Source organism: Aotus nancymaae, unplaced genomic scaffold (genome assembly GCF_030222135.1).
Source record: "Aotus nancymaae isolate 86718 unplaced genomic scaffold, 86718_ANA_hifiasm-v0.15.2.pri h1tg000036l, whole genome shotgun sequence".
Taxonomy (NCBI): Eukaryota; Metazoa; Chordata; class Mammalia; order Primates; family Aotidae; genus Aotus; species Aotus nancymaae.
In genome coordinates this window covers 17,545,652-17,555,888 of record NW_026988450.1, presented here as the reverse complement: position 1 = coordinate 17,555,888, position 10,237 = coordinate 17,545,652, and the positions used below count along the sequence as shown (strand labels likewise).

The 10,237-nt window shown below is 40.0% G+C and overlaps 1 protein-coding gene and 1 pseudogene across 2 annotated transcripts in view; both read left to right on the top strand.

Annotated features, from left to right (window-relative positions):
- Positions 1–2,122: 2,122 nt before the first annotated feature.
- PPP1R42 (protein phosphatase 1 regulatory subunit 42) overlaps positions 2,123–10,237 on the top strand; it is a 64,335-nt gene continuing 56,220 nt past the window's right edge. For both annotated transcript variants that reach the window (XM_064384117.1, XM_021669509.2), the window contains exon 1: positions 2,123–2,182. The gene's annotated coding sequence lies outside the window, so the exon portion shown is untranslated. The remainder of the gene's footprint in view (positions 2,183–10,237) is intronic.
- On the top strand, positions 2,728–9,943 carry LOC135277921 (small ribosomal subunit protein eS25-like; annotated as a pseudogene).

The following is a 10,237-nucleotide window of genomic DNA, read 5'->3' as shown; positions in this document are numbered from 1 at the left end:
TATATGTAATTGTTCCAAAACAAAGATTTCCAGAGCAACTGATTTTCAGTGAGACATTGCTAAACAAGTCTCCTAGCAAAGTAATGCTAGCAGCAAGTTAACCAAGTGCTACACAGAGCAATGGACCAGCCCTGCATCATTGTAAAAGCTGTTATCCCCAAAGGAATGAACTACAAAACAGATAATTGAGGGACATCTAATTTGTACCACTCTAGTAGTGTTTTAGCCATATTATATTGATCATTCTTTTATTTCTTATCCTTCAGTGGCTTTTTATTCTGTTAGGTACCCCCTCATTAAACTCCTTCCCCCAGTGTCTGAATCACTGAATTACTGTGATTCTCAGGACAAATCTCACCTCTGATGATTCTTTCTATACCATCTTTACTAGCTTTTCTTCCCTCTTTTATCCAAACTAGTTGGCATAGCTACTAACCCACTATTTATCTTCCCTTATTTTCTCCCTCACTACCACTTATGGCTTCAGGGTTTAAACAGTCAGCTATATATTGGAGACTATTAAAACCTTTCTCACCTCACACTTACTGTATGTAAACCAAACTCATCCACTCCCCCTCAAATTACTCACCATCTCTCCTCTTTACCCAGTATTGTTCCTTTAATAGAGCTAACATCTGGGAATTATCTTTAACTTCTCCCCTCCCTTTGTCCTACCCAGTATCTATTAAATCATGCTTCAAAATATCTCCTACATTTGTTCGTTCCTTTCCACTTTTTTCACTCCAACCCAGGCCAAGATTGCTTCCACAACTGCGAAATATCCTAAATGGGGTTAAGTGAAAAAATCCTGAATGGAGTTGGGGCTCCTTTGCCCCTATTCCCCCACCTTCCTAGGATACTCTTATTATAATGGTGAGATAAAATGAAAGGAGAAGTGGGCTTGAAATCAAAAGCCCACTCTGCCACCCCAGGTGTGAACTTGAGCATGTTTTTTTCTTCTTTGAGCCCTGGGAATTTCCTTATCTGCAAAATGGCAAGTTGGACTGCCTTCATGGGCTCTAAGCTGCCTTGCAATTCTAACAATCTTCTACTCTGACACTTCTTTACTCAAAGAAGGACAGTGACAACCTTTTCTCTGCCAGAATCACAGCTGGTACTCAATGTTTTCCAGCTTGCATTGTCCCTTACATCTAGACTGCTCACTTTGCCATATCCCTAATGAGCCCCAGGCTTGCCACTATAAATGTCAGTTCCCTGTACTATTGTTCTTCTTATTCTGTAATTACATTACTCATTTTACAAACATTTATGAAGTGACTATTAATGTACAGGGCACTTTGCTAGGTCCTGGAAAAACAGCGAGGTAAACCACATAATCCTTGCCTTCAAAGAATTTACTATCTCGTTGGAGATATGGTTAAGTAGCTAACATATAATATGGTATTAAGTGCTATGCTGAAAAAAGTAATACATCTTAGCTGTTTGGCGAGCAGAAAGGACATCACTTAACAAGATGGGATGCCCAGGAAGACTTCAGAAAAGATGAACTAATTCCAAACTGAGTCTTTTAATCTTAAAAGGAAAAACAAGACTGAAGGAGGTGAGAAAATGTGTGCTATGTCTACCTTGAAGGGCAGAGAAGGGAGGGGAATTATTATTTTTAAGAACAGGGTATACTGAAAAACACGAGTGTAGAGGGCAGGTGGCAAGCAGTGAAGTTGGTCATGATGAATAGCCTTCAGTGTCACCCTAAGGAATTTGGGGTTTCACCGAGGACAGAATGGAGTAGGAGCTGTATACTGATTCGGATTCCTTTCCTGATGTGTTAGTGGGAAAAGGTGGTTGTTGGGCACTGAAACAGTCAAAGCCGATGACAGGATAATCCGGTAGGGGGAAATGGAGGTCTGCCAAAAATTGTTCCGGCTACTAGGTGGTCCGCTAAAACAGTTCGGTGACCGATGCCTCACGGCCTCTTCAAACTAACAGGCCTCCATTCGGAGTCGGCCTAGTGGCCACCATCAGTGCCCATCAGCGACCGGCCGCCGCGTCACAAAGAGCAGCACTCACCAGGGAGGAAGCGGCATGCGAACTCGCGAGATTTCTCGTGACCGCCCCTTGGACAGAGCGTCTGGTCGCCCAGCAACCGCCGCTGGTGTGCGTAGGACCTGGCGCCGGCGGAACCGATCAAACCGGAGTTACCGACCGGACTGTCCTGCGAGCGGTGAGCGGCCCGCGGGGAATAAGCGTGGGGACCGAGGAAACCCTAGAACCATGTTTCTCAAACTTACCTCCAGTAAGACTTTCCTGGGACATTTGTTAAAATGATTCCTGGGCCCTATCTTTAGACATATAAAATTTTCAGAAACAATAGTCCGGAAGTCTGTTTTTAACAAATGGTTAACTGGCAAGATTGGAAAACAGCTCTAGAGGAGGGAGACACAGGCGGAGGGGTTGGTCGCGGGACTGAGGAAGCAGGCCGATGGACGTGGAGCTGAGTTTGAAAGGGTTTTGAAAAGCTTGAGGGCTGGAGCCAGTGATTTAGAGCATCTGGAGCCACTGAGCCTGTGGCCTAAGTGGAAATATAGATACTAATGGAATTCAGAAAGCGTTGTCCACTGCTTCTAGCCTGTGGGAATCCCAGTAGAAGAAAGCCAAAGGGTCCATTAAAATGGATTCCACCCGTGTCAGAAACCTGTACATGTACCTCCTGAACCGAAAAGCGGGGGGTGGGGGGTGGGTTGAATAAAGACAAAGGGAAAAATTAAATTAAATTAAACTAAAATGGATTCCTAGAGGCTGTAAAGAAGCTCTAAGCTGTTCCCACTGGTGGCCTGGGAGAGAGAGACCCTAGTAAGAAGAGTCTCAAAGTAACAGAGACATCTAGAGAATGGAAAGTAGGGAAAAGCAGTTTCTCAAACTTTAGAACACAATGAATCTCTTTTAAAAGAAAACCCAGGATGCCTCACAAGTGCTGACATTATTTTTATTATAATGTTCTAAAATATATCCAAATCCACTCTAAGTTCAGTTTAAACTCTTGAAGCTTTTAATTTCTAAAACAATAAAGTTTAAATTAATATTGTTTTTAACAAGATGAATTATTTTTAAAATAACATAAAATAAAAAGTTAATTCCGGGCCAGGTGTGGTGGCTCACGCCTGTAATCCCAGCACTTTGGAAGGCCAAGGCAGGTGGATCACGAGGTCATGAGGTCGAGACCAGCCTGGCCAGTAAGGTGAAACCCCATCTCTACTAAAAATACAAAAATTAGCTGGGCGTGATGGTGCGTGCCTGTAGCCTCAGCTACTCAGGAGGATGAGACAGAAGAATCGCCTGAACCCAGGAGGCAGAGGTTGCAATGAGCCGAGATCGCGCCACTGCACTCCAGCCTGGCAACCAGGTGAGACTGTCTCAAAAAATAAAACCCAAAAAACGAAACAAAACAAACAAACAAACAAACAAACAACTACCTTTCAACCTAGCAATCCCATTTCTGGGTATATGCCCAAAGGAATATAAATCGTTCTGCCAAGAAGACATAAGCACTCATATGTTCATCACCACAGTTTTCACAACAGCGAAGACTTGGAATCAATTTAGATACCCCTCAGTGGTGGACTGATAAAGAAAATGTTGTATATACAGCTTTTTTTTTTTTTTGGTCCAACATCTTAGCGAAGTTGCAGTGTTCGCCGCTGCTCTCGGAGCTTCGAAATGCCGCCCAAGGACGACAAGAAAAAGAAAGATGCCGGAAAGTCGGCCAAGGAAGACAAAGACCCAATGAACAAATCCAGGGCAAGGCCAAAAAGAAGAAGTAGTCCAAAGGCAAAGTTCGGGACGAGCTCAATAACTTAGTCTTGTTTGACAACGCTACCTATGACAAACTCTGTAAGGAAGTTACCAACTATAAACTTATAACCCCAGCTGTGGTCTCTGAGAGACTGAAGATTTGAGGCTCCCTGGCCAGGGCAGCCCTTCAGGAGCTCCTTAGCAAAAGACTTATCAAACTAGTTTCAAAGCACAGAGCTCAAGTAATTTATACCAAAAATACCAAGAGTGGAGATGCTCCAGCTGCTGGTGAAGATGCATGGATAGGTCCAAACTACATTTGGAAAAATGAAACTATTAAATCAAAAAAAAGTTGCATATATATATATATATATATATATATATATATATATATGAAATACTGTGCTACCATTAAAAAAAAAAATGAAGTAATGTCCTTTGCAGCAACATGGATGCAGCTGGAGGCCATTATCCTAAGCAAATTAATGCAGGAACAGAAAATCAGATTACTCCATGTTCTCATTTATTAATGGGAGCTAAACATTCAGTACCCATGAACACAAAGAAGGGAACAGACATTGGGGCCTACTTGAAGGGGCATGGTGGGAGGAGGGAGAGGGTCTTAAAACTACCTATTGGGTACTATGCTCACTACCTAGGTGACAAAATCATTTGTAAACCAAACTCCAGCAACATACAACTTACCCATGTAACAAACCTGTACATGTGCCCCTCAATCTAAAATTAAAATTTTTTAAATAAAATAAAAAGAAAAATGAATAAATAAAAATAAAGAGGCTGGGTGCAGTGGCTCATGCCTGTAATCCCAGCACTTTGGGAGGCCAAGTCAGGTGGATCACTTGAGGTCAGGAGTTCAAGACCAGCCTGACCAACGTGGTGAAACCCTGCCTCTACTAAAAATACAAAATTAGCTGGACATGTTGGCTCATGCCTATAATCCCAGCTACTTGGGAGGCTGAGGCAGGAGAATTGCTCAAACCTGGGAGGCAGAGGTTGATTGCACCATTGCACTCTAGCCTGGGTAACAAGAGCAAAACTCAAGAAAGAAAAAGAAAAGAAAGGGAGGAAGAGAGAAAGAAAGGGAAGGAGGGAGACAGAAAGAGAAAGTAAAAAGACAGAAAGAAAGAGGGAGGGAGGGAGGGAAGGAAGGAAAGAAGGAAGAAAGAAAGGAAGGAAGGAAAGGAAGGGAAAATAAATTATTGGTCAATCTCCTTATTAAGCTTAGATGAAAAAATTCCTGGCAAGGTGGCTCATGTCTATAATCTTGGCACTTTGGGAGGCCGAGGTGGGAGGACTGCTTGAGGCCAGGCGGTTGAGACCAGCCTGGGCAACATAGTAAAACTCTGTCTCTACAAAAATAAAAAAATAAAATAAAAAATAAAAAAATCAGCTGAGCATGGTGATGTACACCTGCAGCACTAGCTCCTCAGGAGGCTGAGGTGGGAGACTCACTTGAGCCCAGCTGTTTGCAGTGAGCTGTAATCACAGCACTGCACTCCAGCCTGGGCAAGAGTGAAACCCTATCTATACCAAAAATAAAAAAAAAATGTTATTCTGACCAAGATTGGTTTATCCCTGGAATGTATAAAAATTTAACATTAGAAGTCTACCAGCCTGGGCAACATGGTACAACCCTTTATCTACAAAAAATACAAAAATCAGCTGGCATGGTGGCACGAGCCTATAGGCCCAGCTACTCGGGAGGCTGAGGTGGGAGGACTGCTTGAGCCCAGAAGGCAGAGGTTGCCATGAGCTGAGATTGCACCACTGTACTCCAGCCTGGGTGACAGAGTGAGACCTGTCCTGAACACACACATACAAAAAGAATTATCAATGTATTTCACCATATCTCCTAATGCACAAGAAAAACATTTCATAACCATCAACATTCATTCACGGTTTTTTTAAAAAAGTTTACAAACTATGAATATAAAAGCACTTTCTTAATCTGAGTCTAGCTATCTTAAAAAAAAAACAGCAAATATCATACCAAAAAACTTACAACAAATATGTTGTAAGTTTTAGTGGTGAAATGTTGCAAGTATTTCCTCTGAGATCAGCAATAAGACAAGTGTATGTGCCCTCATGGCTTCTACTCAACATTGTTCCTAGCGGTCCTAGCCAGTGCAATAACTCAATAAAAAAGAAAAAAATATAAAAGGTTTGGAAAGTAGTAAACTGTCACTCATGTATAATCTGATTGTCTACATGGAAAACCCAAAGACTCTATAAAATAGAATTAATGTGTCCTTACCAGTGTTGATGGATATAAAAATCAATATTTTAAAAATACTGCATTTCTATACAGTAGATATAAATAAGAAATGCAATTTCCAAAAGAATAACATTTGCAATATCAACAAAAAATATGATCCCAATAACTCAAAAAAAAAAACAAAAAACAAAAACCTTGAGCTGGGCATGGTGGCTAACACCTGTAATCCCAACAGTTTGGGAGGCTGAGGCAAATGGATTGCTTGAGCCAAGAGTTTGAGAAACTACCCTGGGCAACCTGGCAAAACCCCATCTCTACTAAAAGTACAAAAATTAGCTGGGCATAGTGGCACAGGCTTGTAGTCCCAGCTACTCAGAAGGCTGAGATGGGAGGATCACTTGAGTCTGAGAGACAGAGACTACAGTGAGTCGAGATCAGGCCACTGTACTCCAGCCTGGGCAACAGAGTGAGATCCTGTCTCAAAAACAAACAAATGAAAAAACAAAACAAAACAAAAAACTTATGCATGGCCTTAAATATAAAAGAAAAACTTTTAACTACTGAAAATCATTAAAGCAGCACTGCCAAAATGGAGAAACATACCATACTCATGGGAAAGAAGACTCAATATTAGAGAAATGTCAGTGCTTCATGAATTGTTTACAAATTTGCAATTCGTATCAAAATCATAAAAGAATTTTTCATGGAATGAAAAACATATTAAAATTTATATGAAAGAGTCAAGGACCAAGAATAACCCAAGTAGAGAGAGAGATTGTTAATATGTGTCGTAATCTTATTACAACAGTGTTGTCATGGGGATAAATATATAAATGAATGGAAAAGAACCATGGAAGAGAAAATATACCACTTCCTACACAGTAATCAACTGTAGATAAAGACCAAAATGCATCAAGGAAAACTTTAACATGTTCAGAAGAAAATATAGGTCATTTTTTATGAAATTAAGGTGGGGAAGGAGTTACTAAATAAGCCACAAAAAGCACAAAACATGAGAAAAAATAGGGATACATTTGACTATATTAAAAAATAAAGCTTCTGTTTTTTAGAAGATATCATTAAAAGCAAATTAACAAATGAGAAAAGGAGAAAAGACAAGCTACAGTCTGGGAAAAGACATTTGCAACACATATTATCAATGAAATATTAGTATCTAATAGAAATGTGTGTGTATCTAAAAATTTTAGTATCTAAAAATTTCTTAGAAAAGCAGAACTCGTAGGGAAAATGGGCAAAATATAAGAAATAGAAATTAGCAGAAGAGAAACTCCACATGGCCAAAAGTCAGGAAAATACTCTCAGTCTCTCAATAAGTAAAAAATAGCAAATTAAAACACAGTAGTGCGATATCGTTTTATACCCATCAGCTTGGCAAAAAGTTAAAGATTGCCAATATCAGGTGCCAGCAACAGTGCAGGCTGCATTGTAGAGCAGTGGGAACTCTTTTACTTGCCAGTGGTAGAATTCCTTTGGAGAACAATTGGGCAATATATAGTAAAGTTGAAATGTCCAACCCAGAAGTGGCCACTCCTAGTTTTAAACCTTTAAAGAAGCTTTTCCATATATGCCAAATGATATATATACAAAATCATAAAAGCAACAATGTAAAAGCAAAAAAAAAAAAAAAAAGGAAATACCCAAAGATCAATCATTTTAGGGGAAATTTAATTTCTTATAATGGAATACTCTAGAGCTACACACATCAACCCAGATGACTCTCACAAACAAAACATAAAGCAGAAACGAAAGCTGAAGACAGAATAATATCATTAATATCATTGATGACATGTAAAATTGTGAAAAACCTACTATATATTGTTTAGATATACATCTGTAGTAAAAGTATGAAAACATGAATAGTCTAAATTTAAGATAAATCCTAAGCTTAAGAGAATGAAGAGGAAGAAAGGTATAAAGGGGTTTCAAATGTATTTGTAATGTTTTATATTTTAAGCTGACCTGTGGGTCTATGGGTGTTATACTATTCTTCTACTTTTATTGTGAAATATTATATGAAATTCTTTCAAGGTAAGATTAAGAAGTTATTTTTATTGAATTTGAAACTTTGTTTACAATATTAGGTCATATTTGAGATGTGATCTGAAAAGTCAACAGTAAGCTCAAAATTTTGTTATAAAAATAATCATGGGCCGGGCGCGGTGGCTCAAGCCTGTAATCCCAGCACTTTGGGAGGCCGAGGCGGGTGGATCATGAGGTCAAGAGATCGAGACCATCCTGGTCAACATGGTGAAACCCCGTCTCTACTAATACAAAAAAAAATTAGCTGGGCACGGTGGCGCGTGCCTGTAATCCCAGCTACTCAGGAGGCTGAGGCAGGAGAATTGCCTGAACCCAGGAGGCGGAGATTGCGGTGAGCCGAGATCGCGCCATTGCGCTCCAGCCTGGGTATCAAGAGCGAAACTCCGTCTCAAAAAAAAAAAAAAAAAAAAAAAAAAATCATGTATGCAAATTTTAAAAATCTATGAAGATTTTATAATTTTTTTCTGCTTAGGTCTGAGGCATAAGATTTTATAACTTTATTCTGTAGGTTGTACTTTGCATTTTGAAGAGTCCATATCTTCAAATATTTTATTGTAGGCAATTTATAATAACATAGACTGGGCAACGCCAATGTGTAAGTATGTAAATTTTATTTGTAGTCTACTGAATTCATTTTTCCTCCTAAGCACTGATTTCATGTCCAGAATATTGTACACATTGAGGTATTTGGCTGGTTAAATTCCATATACACTGGAATAATACTGTTTAATTTTAATACTGTTTAATTTTAAACTGTATTTTTGGTTACATTTGTAGTAAACGAATGTGAAGCACAATTGGCAAAACTGGGATATTTATCACTTAAATAGCTATACTTCCTGGGCAATTGAAAAAATGTGTTACCTCAAACCTCTAGACAATTTATGGCAATATTTTATTTACTTATTTAGAGACAGTCTCCCTCTGTCACCCAGGCTGGAGTGCAGTAGCGTGATCATAGCTCACTATAACCTAGAACTCTTGGGCTCAAGTGATCCTCTTGCCTCAGCCTGCTGAGTAGCTGGAACTACAGGCAGGTACCACCACCCCCGGCATGTTCCCCATATTTAGCAGTCCTCATATATTTCTGGTGAGAGACTTAAGATAACCCAGTTAAGATAACCTTATCTGTGAACAAAACAGTAATAGAATAATAATAATGATAGTAAATGTTTATTGACCTATGTACCAGGTACTGTGCAAAACACTCCATAACAATTATCTCACTAATCCTCACATTATCTCTTCGAAATAGGGACCATTAGGCCGGGCGCGGTGGCTCAAGCCTGTAATCCCAGCACTTTGGAAGGCCGAGGCGGGTGGATCACGAGGTCAAGAGATCGAGACCATCCTGGTCAACATGGTGAAACCCCCGTCTCTACTAAAAATACAAAAAATTAGCTGGGCATGGTGGCGTGTGCCTGTAATCCCAGCTACTCAGGAGGCTGAGGCAGGAGAATTGCCTGAACCCAGGAGGCGGAGGTGCGGTGAGCCGAGATCGCGCCATTGCACTCCAGCCTGGGTAACGAGAGCGAAACTCCGTCTCAAAAAAAAAAAAAGAAAGAAAGAAAGAAAAAAAAGAAATAGGGACCATTATTATCCTTATTTTGTAAGAAATTGAAGTAACCTGCCTGAGATTGCTTAACCAGTAAGTGATGAAGCAAAATTTGAACCAGGCAATCTAGATTGAAAAACCCGATTACGTTGCCTCTTTGTGGATTATGGTTGTACTAACAAAACATAAAATTTCTAGGCCAGCTTTATTTTCAAGTATTTTGCACCACTGTCCTATATACTTAAGGTTTTCACACCATGTGTTCTGATTTAGGGGTTTCAGACACATGGTCTCTACAGTACTGTGGAAAAAGGAGCCAAGAGACCTGGTTCCTTTCTTAACCGTCACTAGCTTGAGTAGCTTGACATATATCTCTGGAACTTAGTTTCTTCACCAGTGAAATGAAAACATTGTAGGATATTCCTGGAGGGCCTTTTTGACTCCAGGAGTGAATAATAATCCTTTAAAAGATTCCCATAAGCCAGGAGTAGTGGTACACCCCTGTAGGTTCCAGCTGAGGCTGAGACAGGAGGAGCACTTGAGCCCAGGAGTTCAAAGATTGCAGTGCACTATGATCATGCCTATGAATAGCCACGGCACGCCAGCCTGGGAACCATAACATGACACCCAGTCAT